The sequence below is a fragment of the Euprymna scolopes genome, chromosome 46, assembly GCF_053919585.1.
Source record: "Euprymna scolopes isolate OS-2025 chromosome 46, ASM5391958v1, whole genome shotgun sequence".
Lineage (NCBI taxonomy): Eukaryota > Metazoa > Mollusca > Cephalopoda > Sepiida > Sepiolidae > Euprymna > Euprymna scolopes.
In genome coordinates, this window is record NC_136527.1 from 170,861,444 (window position 1) to 170,874,450 (window position 13,007).

Sequence of the window (13,007 nt, forward strand, 5' to 3'; positions counted from 1 at the left end):
TGAAAACAAGGTTGAAAATAGAAATAAATACAAACTACGTATATATTGAATATATTTATGTGATAAAAACAAAGGTTGAAAGTAAATACACCAAAACCAAAGTATATATTCTATATCTTTATGTGATAAAAACAAAGGTTGAAAATAAATAAACCAAAACCAAAGTATATATTGAATATCTTTATGTGAGGAAAACAAAGTTGAAAACAAAAAATAAATAAACAAAAATAAGTATATATTGAATATCCTTCTGTAATGAAAACAAGGTTGAAAATACAAAATAAACAAAAAAATAAGTATATATTGAATATTTTTATATGATGAAAACAAGGTAAAAAAGCCAGAGCCAGGAATAACGTTTGTTAACGTTGAACTGATTTCCAATATGACACAATCTCTGCATAAACTCCCTACGTAATCTTTGGTTGAAGACGCTGGTATCACTACACAGTTTCAATCGACGTTTAATAAATTGTTTTCCTATCATGTTAAGATGAGAACAGTAATTGTATTGTTATGAGGTGTCTGTCAATGACAACATGAGTCTAACAGGAAGTAATTAGTGGCGAACTCCCCTGATGTATAAAGTAGCAGCGATATATATATATATATATATATATATATATATATATATATATATATATATATATATATATATATATATATACATCGAAGACATTTGCATTTCGTTTTGAGCTTAACAACATTGTAAAGATTTCATATATATTTATATATATATAAACGAAATGTTTACAATGTAATTAACGCATTTTATGCCCTAAAATATATATTTTTAAAAGAAATATATATATATATATATATATATATATATATATATATATATATATATATATATATAATACGTTAGTTACATTGAAAAAAAAAAAAAAGAAAGAAACACTCTCTCTATAGATATTAACTGTAGCGTCTCTAAATCAAAATACGCTAACGGAAACAATTTACTGCACGAGCGTCGCCCTTTTTAAAATTCATCATTCAATAAAATAAAAAGCTATAGCAAACATCTAAATGACTACTTTAAATACAGTTCCTGATTTCAAAAAAAGAAAAACCAAAAGGTAATTATATATCTATATATTTTTAAATCAAATTTATTATGTAAATTCAAAATATATAAATATATATTTTTTTTCTACTCATTTCTATCTCTAACCTATACCAATTTACTTATAAATTTTAAAACCAAACCTTTTACTTCAATTTTTCAGATTCATCTGCCTTACTGTTAATGCTAGGTTTATTTTTGGTGTCTTTTCAATTCAATAGAAATCCTCCTAAATTTGCTGATGAGGAGACCGTGCTTACCAAAAAAACTATGTATAATTGTTCTACGTGACTTCATGTATACCACAAATAAAAAGCACGGATTTCCGAAACGATCGTACAGATAATTGACTTTGTTGTTGTTCCTTCTTATGAAACTGATTTTTAATTTAATTAAATTTTGATTTTTTAATTTTAAAAAATTTTTAAACTTTTAAATTATAGATCACATTACTTAATATATATATATATATATATATATATATATATATATATATATATATATATATACGAGCAAACAGTAAATAAAACATGTTAAAAATACTTTGAAATGAGTTAAAAACATATTTAATCTGAAAAGGAAACACTAGATAAGTGGATAGTCCTTAATCACTGAAGTTTCGAAGAAATACTTTTCTTCTCATCAGAGGGTAGGAATTAGCAAAATACGGGATCGGATTTTGCATGCAAAAGTATTTGATGAAACAACATGTAAGTCAAAGATCTTACTTCATCACAAAAAAAGTGATATAGAGGGAATATGGTGAAGAAAAAGTTGATTACATATAAATATATATATATATATATATATATATATATATATATATATATCGCAGACATTTGCATTTTGTTAGGAGCTGGAAGAATAACTTTTCTTCATGCACACTACCATTACAATCCACTACGAACTTTAAACAATTTAACAATTCGTGCAAATGACATTGGTCATATTGGAAATATTCACCACCAAAATAACCTGAAACAAGAAAGTGTGCTTTTATGGAAGCAACTTGTTGAGCGTCAGAAAGAAAACGTCGAAGTAAGGAAATATGTGTTTGCAGTCGTCCGAATGTTATTTATGGACACCTGAGCTTGATACAAAGAGGTATGCAAATTGGAAGAAGTCAATCGACAGAAATTCCACTCCATTGATCAGTAACTAATGTCTTATCGAGAGTGTGGCGAGGCCAAATTTTATAAATTATGGATTATTTAAACGATATGGTTGCCGGGGAGATGATAGCTGGGTTTTAAAATACGGAACATCAAAGAAGGTAGCATCAGAGCAGAAGTTCGCACTGGCAGAAAAGTCAAATCTCCATTTTAATGATTCCACACCCGCTACTAGGCTATCTGGTGTAAAAAGGCCGAAGCAAGAACAGCATTTTGTGTTGAGCACAGCACGAGGTGGAAGGGTACATTCCCCACTTTACCCTACGATTACAATTCAGAAAGAAAAAAGAATTGGAGAAAGCGGTGAATTTAGTTAAGTGACAAACATAGTTATTATCTAACTTGATTCGAGTAAACTTACGTGACCTTATGGTTTCAAATGTAATCCCGTTAGGCGTATAAACAGAACCCAGAGAACAACAACTAACGTGTAGTATCTGTTCCTGTTTTGAGGTCTTGTGTGTGCCATGATTCGGGTTATCATTATTCTGGCGAGAAAAACGCAGTCGTTACTTGTCATTAAGTGCATTCTCCCATGCATTTACTTCTCCATTGAAATAAGTAATGTCAACGTGTCTTTCTCAGTGATTTTTATATGAGAGTGCCCCCTCCATTAATTAGTTTTTTTTTTCCATATAAAACGTGTTAAATCTTCGCAGAATTGTAAACTCGTAAAAACTACTTGTTTCTACTTTTTTTATTAGCTTTTATTCTTTATCAATAAATTCGTGTTTATGTTTTTTCTTTTTCATATGTTTCATCCTTATCATTGCCATTAACTTGTCTAAAAAAACTGTTTCGACAGTAAATTAAAATGAAAGTGTAGTACCTGTTTCTGGTTTGTGCTGTTATACCTGTTGTGTTTATATACTCATAACAACCATGTTTAGCATTATCATTATTATTATTATTATTATTATCATTATTATTATTATCATTATTATTATTATTATAATTATTATTATTATCATTATTGTTATTATTATTATCATTATTATCATTATTGTTATTATTATTATTATTATTATCATTATTATTATTATCATTATTATTATCATTATTATTATTATTATTATTATTATTATCATTATTATTATTATTATCATTATTATTATTATCATTATTATTATTATCATTATTATTATTATCATTATTATTATTATTATCATTATTATTATTATTATTATAATTATTATCATTATTATTAGCATTATTATTATTATCATTATTATTAACATTATTATTATTATCATTATTATTATTATCATTATTATTATTATTATTATTATTATCATTATTATTATTATTATCATTATTATTATCATTATTATTGTTATTATTATTATTATTATTATCATTATTATTATTATAATCATTATTATTATTATTGTTATTATTATTATAATTATTATTATCATTATTATTATTATTATTATTATCATTATTATTATTATTATTATCATTATTATTATTATTATAATTATTATTATCATTATCATTATTATTATCATTATTATTATCATTATTATTATTATCATTATTATTATTATTATTGCAAGTTAAATGCACGTTTCGCTTGTGGGAATGAAGTATAGTTTGTCTGTGTCTCATGAGTTGCATTATTCCATACATTATTTCCTCCTTCAAAATGAATGCTGATGTTCCATTAATGTTCACAAAGAGTCATAAATATTCGAATGTTCCATGTAAGTTCTTTATCTCTCAAACACTGAGTTATTAAAGGAATGGAGAACATAATTTTCCTCTCCCCAATTAATAATTTTTATACATTGTAGTATATCTTTCATTTTGGTCTCTTGGTCTTACTGGATTCCAGAACAATAATTTATCTAGTCTGGTGGAGTACCCAGCTTCGTGCTGTTACTTGAGGTAACATCACTTGGAGAAAGTGCACCATTCCTCGTAAACGCTAATGTGGGTTAGCCATAGTGAGATCTTATTTGGGCAGAGAATACTATGTGATTTTGAATATTTGGTCAGGGTTTACTTCTATGGAAATGTATCCTCATACCAGGTTGTTCTGACAAACCCCTGTACAGAGAGACCTTAGACACTCGAGGATAGTGTCTAGTAGGCATTCAAGTTCTCAGTGTGAGTTCTCATATGTTTCAGTAAATTTGTTTTTTGAATAGCAGAATATTCACATATTTTACAAGCATATGGTTTTTCACCACTGTGAATTCTCATATGGGTACGTAAATTTGATTTGAAATAACAAGAATATTCACAAATATCACAAGAATATGGCTTTTCCCCAGTGTGAGTTCTCATATGTCTCAGTAAACTTGATTTCGCAGAACAAGAATATGCACACATTCTACACGAATATGGCTTTTCCCCAGTGTGAGTTCTAATATGTTTCACTAATTGTGATTTCCGTAAACAAGAATATTCACACATATTACAAGTATATGGTTTTTCGCCAGTGTGAATTTTATTATGCATCACTAAATCGTGTTTCCTAGTAAAAGAATATCCACACACTCCACAAGAATATGGTTTCTCCCCAGTGTGAATTTTCATATGTGACTTTAAATATGATTTTCTAGAACATGAATAATCACACACTTCACATAAATATGTCTTTTTCTCTGTGTGAGTTTTCATATGTGTTATTAAATTTATTTCATCGGAACAAGTATATTCACATTTTTCACAAGAATATGAATTTTCTGCACTGTGAGTTTCCATATGTGTTATTGAATTTGATTCATCAGAACAAGTATATTCACGTATTTCACGAGAATATGAATTTTCTGCACTGTGAGTTATTATATGTATTACTAAATTTGTTTTATTAGAACAAGTATATTCACATATTTCACAAGAATATGAATTGTATGTTCTGTGAGTTCTCATATGTGTTAGTAAATCTGATTCATCAGAACAAGTATATTCACATATTTCACAAGAATACATCTTAGCACCAGTAAATGTTTAGAAAAATAATGATCAGTTCAAATACGTCTTTTCATCAGTAAATGTTTAGAAAAATAATAATCAGTTCAAATACCTCTTTTCATCAGTAAATGTTTAGAAAAATAATGATCAGTTCAAATACCTCTTTTCATCAGTAAATGTTTATAAAAATAATGATCAGTTCAAATATCTCTTTTCCTCAGTTAATGTTTAAAAAATAATGATCAGTTCAAATACATCTGTTAACCAGTAAATGTTTATAAAAAATGATTAGTTCAAATGCATCTTTTCACCAGTAAATGTTTATAAACATAATGATCAGTTCAAATCCATCTGTTGACCAGTAAACGTTTATAAAAATAATGATCAGTTCAAATACATCTGTTGACCAGTAAACGTTTATAAAAATAATGATCAGTTCAAATATCTCTTTTCATCAGTAAATGTTTAGAAAAATAATGATCAGTTCAAATAAATATTTTCACCAGTAAATGTTTAGAATAATAATGATCAGTTCAAATACATCTTTTCACCAGTAAATGTTTAGAATAATAATGATCAGTTCAAATACATCTTTTCACCAGTAAATATTTATAAAAATAATTAGTTCAAATACATTTGTTGGCCAGTATATGTTTAGAAAAATAATGATCAGTTTAAATACAACACCAATAAATGTTTAGAATAATAATGATCAGTTCAAATAATCTTTTCACTAGTAAATGTTTAGAAAAGAAATGACCAGTTCAACGTCAGCAAAATTGTTCAACCATGAATATCTGCAAATAAAAATAAATTAAATTAATTTTTTTTTGTATTTACATTCAGTTTGTTTTATTTTAAATTGTAAAATATTTCTAAACTTTCAGACTTTAAATTAATTCATTTTTTATGTTTTAATTATTCAAATAAAAATTGTCTCCGTTTACATGGTATTCGTTATCGCACGTTAATATGTTTTACATTGAATAAGAATTTCAAACTGAGATTTGATTCATTCTTTTGACTGTCATTATCATTTACATGAAATTGACTTTTTTAGTGAACGTTTTCTATCCAAATAACGAAAGACCGGTTCAATTATACTTTGATACGTAGAGCTCTCAGGAGTGATACACCTAGCGGACTGTACTCTAAAATAGATAGGACCAGGAAAATATTCATTAAAATTTTGATCAAGATCTTATTAAAAAAGGGAGATTTTAAAGTATCAAAATAAATATGCTTTTAAAATGTATACTTTATTTCAAATTACATTTTTGAGAAAAGTGTATAATTGAAAGACAGATTGTAAGTATTATCATAACTGGTTTCCATTTTGTTTTTTTTTACACAGGCATCACCACATTATCGAGGCCAAGACGCAACTCAAGGATAAGGGTTAAAGAATGTACCGTAGAAATTGGACAATATAGTAATCGATAGTAATGAAAATTCGGTAAATTTGATAACTTATATGGAACGGCTCATCAAAAACTTATTTACGTTAGATTTGAACACAACCATATTGAAGTCAGCCGGAAAGCAGGAAAACGGAAGACAATTTCACAGGCGTGCAGTTCCAAGAAAGAGGTTTTGTTCATGGAATCTACGTTTAGGTTTAGGCACAGATAAAGAGTGGGGGAATTATTGATAGTGTTTTCAGCTTGACGAGTGTTTCTTGTGAAAGTTTGGCGAGGGGGGGACAATAGACTGAAGTCGAACACTTTCCATGAAAATAACGATACATCAGAGACAAACTCGCAACATCTCTTCTGTGAGATAGAGGTTGCAGGGAAGAGAAAAGGACATCTCCTACAAGGCTACGAAGTCTATTTTGAACTCTATCAAGGCAGGATAAGTCCTTTCTAGCAGCTCCTGCCCAGATGTGGCAACAGTATTCCATCCTTGGACGTACCTGGCTCTTATATAGAGAATTGCATCCCTTAAGTTTGGTATATACTATGAGACCTACCTGTCTTTTGAGCAAAGAGAGTGTGCTTTATATCAACTACGGTAATGTTGTTTATAGGTTTAAATTCCAATGAGATGCTGATTATGTGGGGCGTACTTTCATGCATTTAGAGAGTCGTATAAAGCAAAACAATCCATTTAAAATTAAAAAGGATTTGCAGTCCCCCTTCGCCTTCGACTCCAAACTTTGCTATCGGTCAGCATTTGTTTGAAAGTCAATGCTGTGTCAGTAAGTATAATAAAATAAAGTTGTTTAAGGTCATACGACAAAAATGGTACTCCATACCCCTTGCTTAAAAAAAATAAAATGTAAATGTGTTATAGACCGACATATGGAGTGACTTGCATGCGACTAAAAATGCCTTTTCCCTTTCCATTGCAAAGGAAAAGTTACAAATGTAAGTGCAGCATCTATTAAGAACATATACTACACTTTAATCTTAGCCATGTGGCCAAGGTAAAGTTGCAAACGTAAGTACAGAATCTATTAAGAACAGATACTACACTTTGATCTTAGCTATGTGGCCAAGGAAAAGTTACAAACATAAGTACAGCATGTAGTAAGAACAGATACTACACATTGATCTTGGCCAAAAGGCCAAGAAAAGCTTCAAAAGCTAAGAATAGCATTTATTAACAACAGACCTTTGATCTTAACCAAAAAGGGCAAGCACAAAAGTGTTATGAACTGACCGACCGACCGACAGACAGACCGACGGAGTGATTTATAGACTTGCTTGCACGCAACTAATTCCTGACAAACCACCCCCTTAAGTAAGACACTCTATCAAATCTCCAATACTAATGATTACTACAATAATATCTCATTGATTACTGTACACGCAATAACCCTTATCCCTGAGTGGCCTCCAGGCCTTGATAAGTAGTGATCTTCATGTAAAAAAATTGAAAAAAAGGCTCCTAAAATTCGTACTAGAATTGTCTGCAAGGACTTGTGGTGCAGTGGTTAGAGTACTTGGAAAAATCAATTGTAAAAGTGATATTCTCCTGAAGGTTGAAGGTTCAATCCTCAGTGTGGGCGACTGAATATACATTTGCGAATTACTTAGGACTTCTAAGTAATGGCTGACAGAACAAGACCATGCTATCCACGTGAAGTAAATAAAGGGTTCCGCTCGAAATTCCGTCCAAATTTCCGAGTTCGACAAGACACACCTGAAGAAAGACGGGGGTTACATCGACCGAGACGTTGTGAAAATCACACTCAAGATGAGAACAGTAGCCCGATGAATAATAATACATAAATTTAATTACTTCTATTTCAATCATTTTTATATTTTAATAATTTCATTTATTTTATGATCGTTCATATTTATAAAATTGTATCAGATTTAATTACTCTATTTCAATCATTTTTATATTTTTATATTTTCATTTATTTTATGATTGTGCATATTTATTAAATTGTATCAGATTTAATTACTTCTATTTCAATCATTTTTATATTTTCATTTATTTTATGATCGTTCATATTTATTAAATTGTATCAGATTTAATTACTTCTACTTAATTATCATATTTTTATATTTGTGATTTCACTTTTATATACTTTACCTTATTTTTTGATGGTTCATATTTATAAATTATATTACATTTAATTACTTCTATTTCAATCATTATTATGTTTTTTTTATTTCGTGATTTCACTTTATAATCCTTTAATTTAATTTTTTATCGTTCATAATTATTAAATTATATTAAATTGAATTATTTATATTTCAATCATTATTATATTTTTTTATTTCGTAATTTAAACTTTTAATCCTTTAACTTAGTTTTTAATTGTTCATATTTAGTAAATTATATCAAATTAAATTATTTATATTTTGATTATTATATTTTTATATTTTGGTATTTCACTTTTAATCCTTAAACTTATTTTGTGATATTTATAATTATATATTTATTAATCAAATTGTATAAAATTGTATTCTATTTTAACTATTATTCTATTTTTATAGTTTGTGATTTAGCTTTCTAATCCATTAATGTATTTTTTATCGTTCATATTTATTAAATTATTATATTTTATAGTAATATTGTTACTATTATAATAATCAGCATACAAATATATTCTTATCAATGATATTCATATGATAGATAGATAGCATAACGTGTTCATATATCATTCTGTTTATAGGTTCAATATTATTTATATCTAATATATTTACCAGCGAGTTCTCATATAGTTTACCACATACATTTTAAATTACTCATATAGAACAAGGTTGGAGAATAAAGTTGTTGCCGTAGAAATAACGATATGATTCCATTTCCCTTTGATAATAACAAGTTTTCTTTTTTTGTTGCAAACCATTTACTAGTTGGCCAGTTGTGTAAAAATCCAAAGGCCAATAGGAACCTTCTATTATGTCTGAAAGTGACATAAGGTTAAACGAATCTACATTGAGGCAATAGGACTATATATATATATATATATATATATATATATATATATATATATATATATATATATATGAACAAATGATTAATAAAACATGTAAAAAGACATTTTGAAAGAGAGTTACAAACATATTTAATTTTAAAAAGGAAGCACAAGATAAGTGGATAGTCCTTAATATATATATATATATATATATATATATATATATATATATAACTACTTCATTTACTCACATAAATTTAATATACGAAAGTATAGATTTATGCGTAAAATTTAAGTATTTACTTCAAAAGTGCTCAATACGTAGGTAGAGCTAGTTATTATATATATATATATAGCTAGTATATATATATAGTAATTTATAAAATATATATGGCGATTAAGCTATTACTATATATATATATATATATATATATATATATATATATATAGTATATATACATAGTAATTTATAAAATATATATGGCGATTAAGCTATTACTATATATATATATATATATATATATATATATATATATATATATATATATATATATATATATATATATATATATATATATATTAGTCTTAGATTCCTAATATCGAACCTATACTGATTAGTTTTTTTAATTGATAAATTATTACTATTTGGATTATATATTAATTTGATATATATTATTTATTTTTATTTCCTAAATAAATTTAACGTAAAATGAGCACCTACTTTATGTCCAATCAGCGCTCAACGAGACATGTAATCGTTCACCATTTCAAGTTTTGAAAAAAAAGGGAAGGGGGTTTATAATTAGTTTGGCTTTCTGACGTATTTTTTAAGCAGATTAGAATTCATCTATCGTTAATTATTCTGTAATTTCACCAAACAATTTAGTAAACATAAAATACCGTAAATATCTTAATTGGCTTTCATGAATATAAAAAAAAAATCAAAATTAATATGTTTTTAAAGTGTCATTCTATTTATTCATTTTTATATAGATATATATATATGTATATATAAAACGGGGGTTGTTTAATTATTCTGAAATTTTAATGTTAGATTTGGGTGGGGGCATTTTTTACTCATCCATTTTATTTTTTGTTCTGTTTCAAATGAAAACAACCTCTTTTAATTAATAATGTTATTATTTAGAAAGCCATTCTTAGTATGCACCAAGTGTCTTTGTTAATCAGCATTGTTTTGAAGCGTTTATTTTGAAATAAATAAATAAAAACTAGTGCCGGATCTTCGTTCGAACAAGAAGAAAAATAGCTGACATGCAACAGTTACCTCGGGAATCCCATTAATCTCTCCAAAATTGAAAATTAAACAAAATACTAGTATAATTCCACCCAATAACATGTAACAGTGACACTCCTTTGTATATTTAATTGTGAAAGTAAAGAATAGTTTTAAAAATGTAAACTATTTTCTCCCCCCAAAAAAGAAAGACGCCAGAAAGCAAAAATCAATCGGAGGCCCCCTCCTCATCGTACGACAAATTTAGAAACTGGGAATGATTACGTTTTGTTGTCTGTCTGGCAATTAAATCGGTGTTCAGTTTACATTAAATTTATAATGGAAAGTGATACCCTACTCTAAAATCTTAAATATATATTACAATTTTATTTCCCTTTTGCAGAAAATATTTGAGACATTTGAAACGTAATAAAAACAGATTTTAAGGGAGTAAACTACGGTTGCAAAGATTAAAAAAATGTGTTTTTTTAAATTAAAAGATTTTAAATTCTTAGTGGGAGTAAACTACGGTTGCAAATATTTTACAACAATGTTTTTCTACATTAAATTTCTGTTAATTTGTGATGGCCAATAAATGAGTATTCATTTCATGTCAACTTTATAAAAGAAAGTGATGTATTGTTGCCTGTGCATCTGTTACCGCGCGATATTTTAAATGGTGTGTTTAAGTTAAAACCATCCCCTCCCGATGTTAAGAAAGGATTTTTAAATAATAGCATGATGGTTTCAATACGGAACATAGATTCACACGTATCGTGATTTCTATTTTTAAATGTAAAATACTGGATAAAGCATAAAAACTCTAACGGAATTCTTTAACGACAAAAAAAAAAAAAAAAAAAAAATTGTGTTGATGGTAAACATTATTATTTAAACAGAAAATCACATACGTTTTACTAAAATAAACACATTTTTGACAACAGATTGAAGAATATATTTTTAGGAGATTTTTCAAATCGGAAATTCATATATTTTATTCACGTTTGTTATAAAGCAAGACAGAATCAATATTTTCATAGGATTACAATAAAAAAGTAAACTTATTTTAATGTTTCAGATTAATTTAAAAATGTACTAAATACTAAATACTCACCTTTTATTCCATGAATTCAATACGAAAAAAAAAAAGGCGGGATGAATTTGTTTTTTGTTTTGTTCTTTGTGTTCAAAACAGAATTTATTTTCCTTGTTAGGATTTCTTTAGTAAATTCATACAACTTTTGTTTCGTGTGTCCAATTCATTAGGAAATAAAATATATGAAAATATAAAAGAATAAAAAATAAAAGATGAAAAACACGATTTAAACGTGAAATTATTTAAAGAGAAAATCAACTGAATTTAAAGTTCATCGTAATAACACGGTGTCATCATTATTTCGTTCCTCGTGTAAAAATATCTGTTAATTAGTTTAATGTTCGAAATGTTTTACTAACAAGTTTAGATTAAAACTTGTCAATACTCCATGCTTTATTAAATTTCTCTTTTCTATTTAATTTCTTTAGTAAACCTATTCTTTGTATTTCATTAAAATATACAAAATACATGAAGCTTGTGTGTCATTTCTTAGGATGCCAACGGATTAAACACAACACAACGGCCGATATGTGTGCGTCTTTATTCTACTCTGTAAACATAAATCGTCCCAAGGGGCTTAACTCCAAACGGTGAACACCCTGAATAGTTCCTCATGCAACATTCTCCCTCTTCTCAAAGACAAGAACAAAAATTGATAAGAATTAAACTAAAACATATATATAAAAAGAGAAGTGACCTACGTATTCATTGGTCTGACTACCCTCCGCATAACAAGGATTATTCTGCCCTTTTCACTTTTTTTGTGAAATCATAAAATCTCACAGTATCTCTTACTATTCTTCCCGACCGTGTTTTCCGCACTCTTTTCAGGCTTGGTTTGTCTTGTGCTTATTATTATTGGGCGTTGTGTCGGGTTTCGTCTTTCTTTTATTTCACCTTCATATTGAGGTTAATCTGTGTTATATGTCTCTTCTGTACAGTGACCATTATTCCTGTATACCTCGCTCTGCACTTCATATGAATCAATCATCATCTCCGTCATCCGATTGCCTTTTACCACTTTCTGACCCTTTATTTGTGCTTTCATCCCTGCTACATGCTATAGGTGTATCAGAATTTTTGGAAATTTTTGACACCCTTAACACAAAACTGCGAATAAAATATTTAAAAAAAATATA

At 27.5% G+C, this 13,007-nt stretch overlaps 1 pseudogene; it reads right to left on the minus strand.

Moving 5' to 3' along the window:
- Positions 1-7,597: 7,597 nt before the first annotated feature.
- Positions 7,598-7,741, minus strand: LOC145271755 (U2 spliceosomal RNA; annotated as a pseudogene).
- Positions 7,742-13,007: the final 5,266 nt, after the last annotated feature.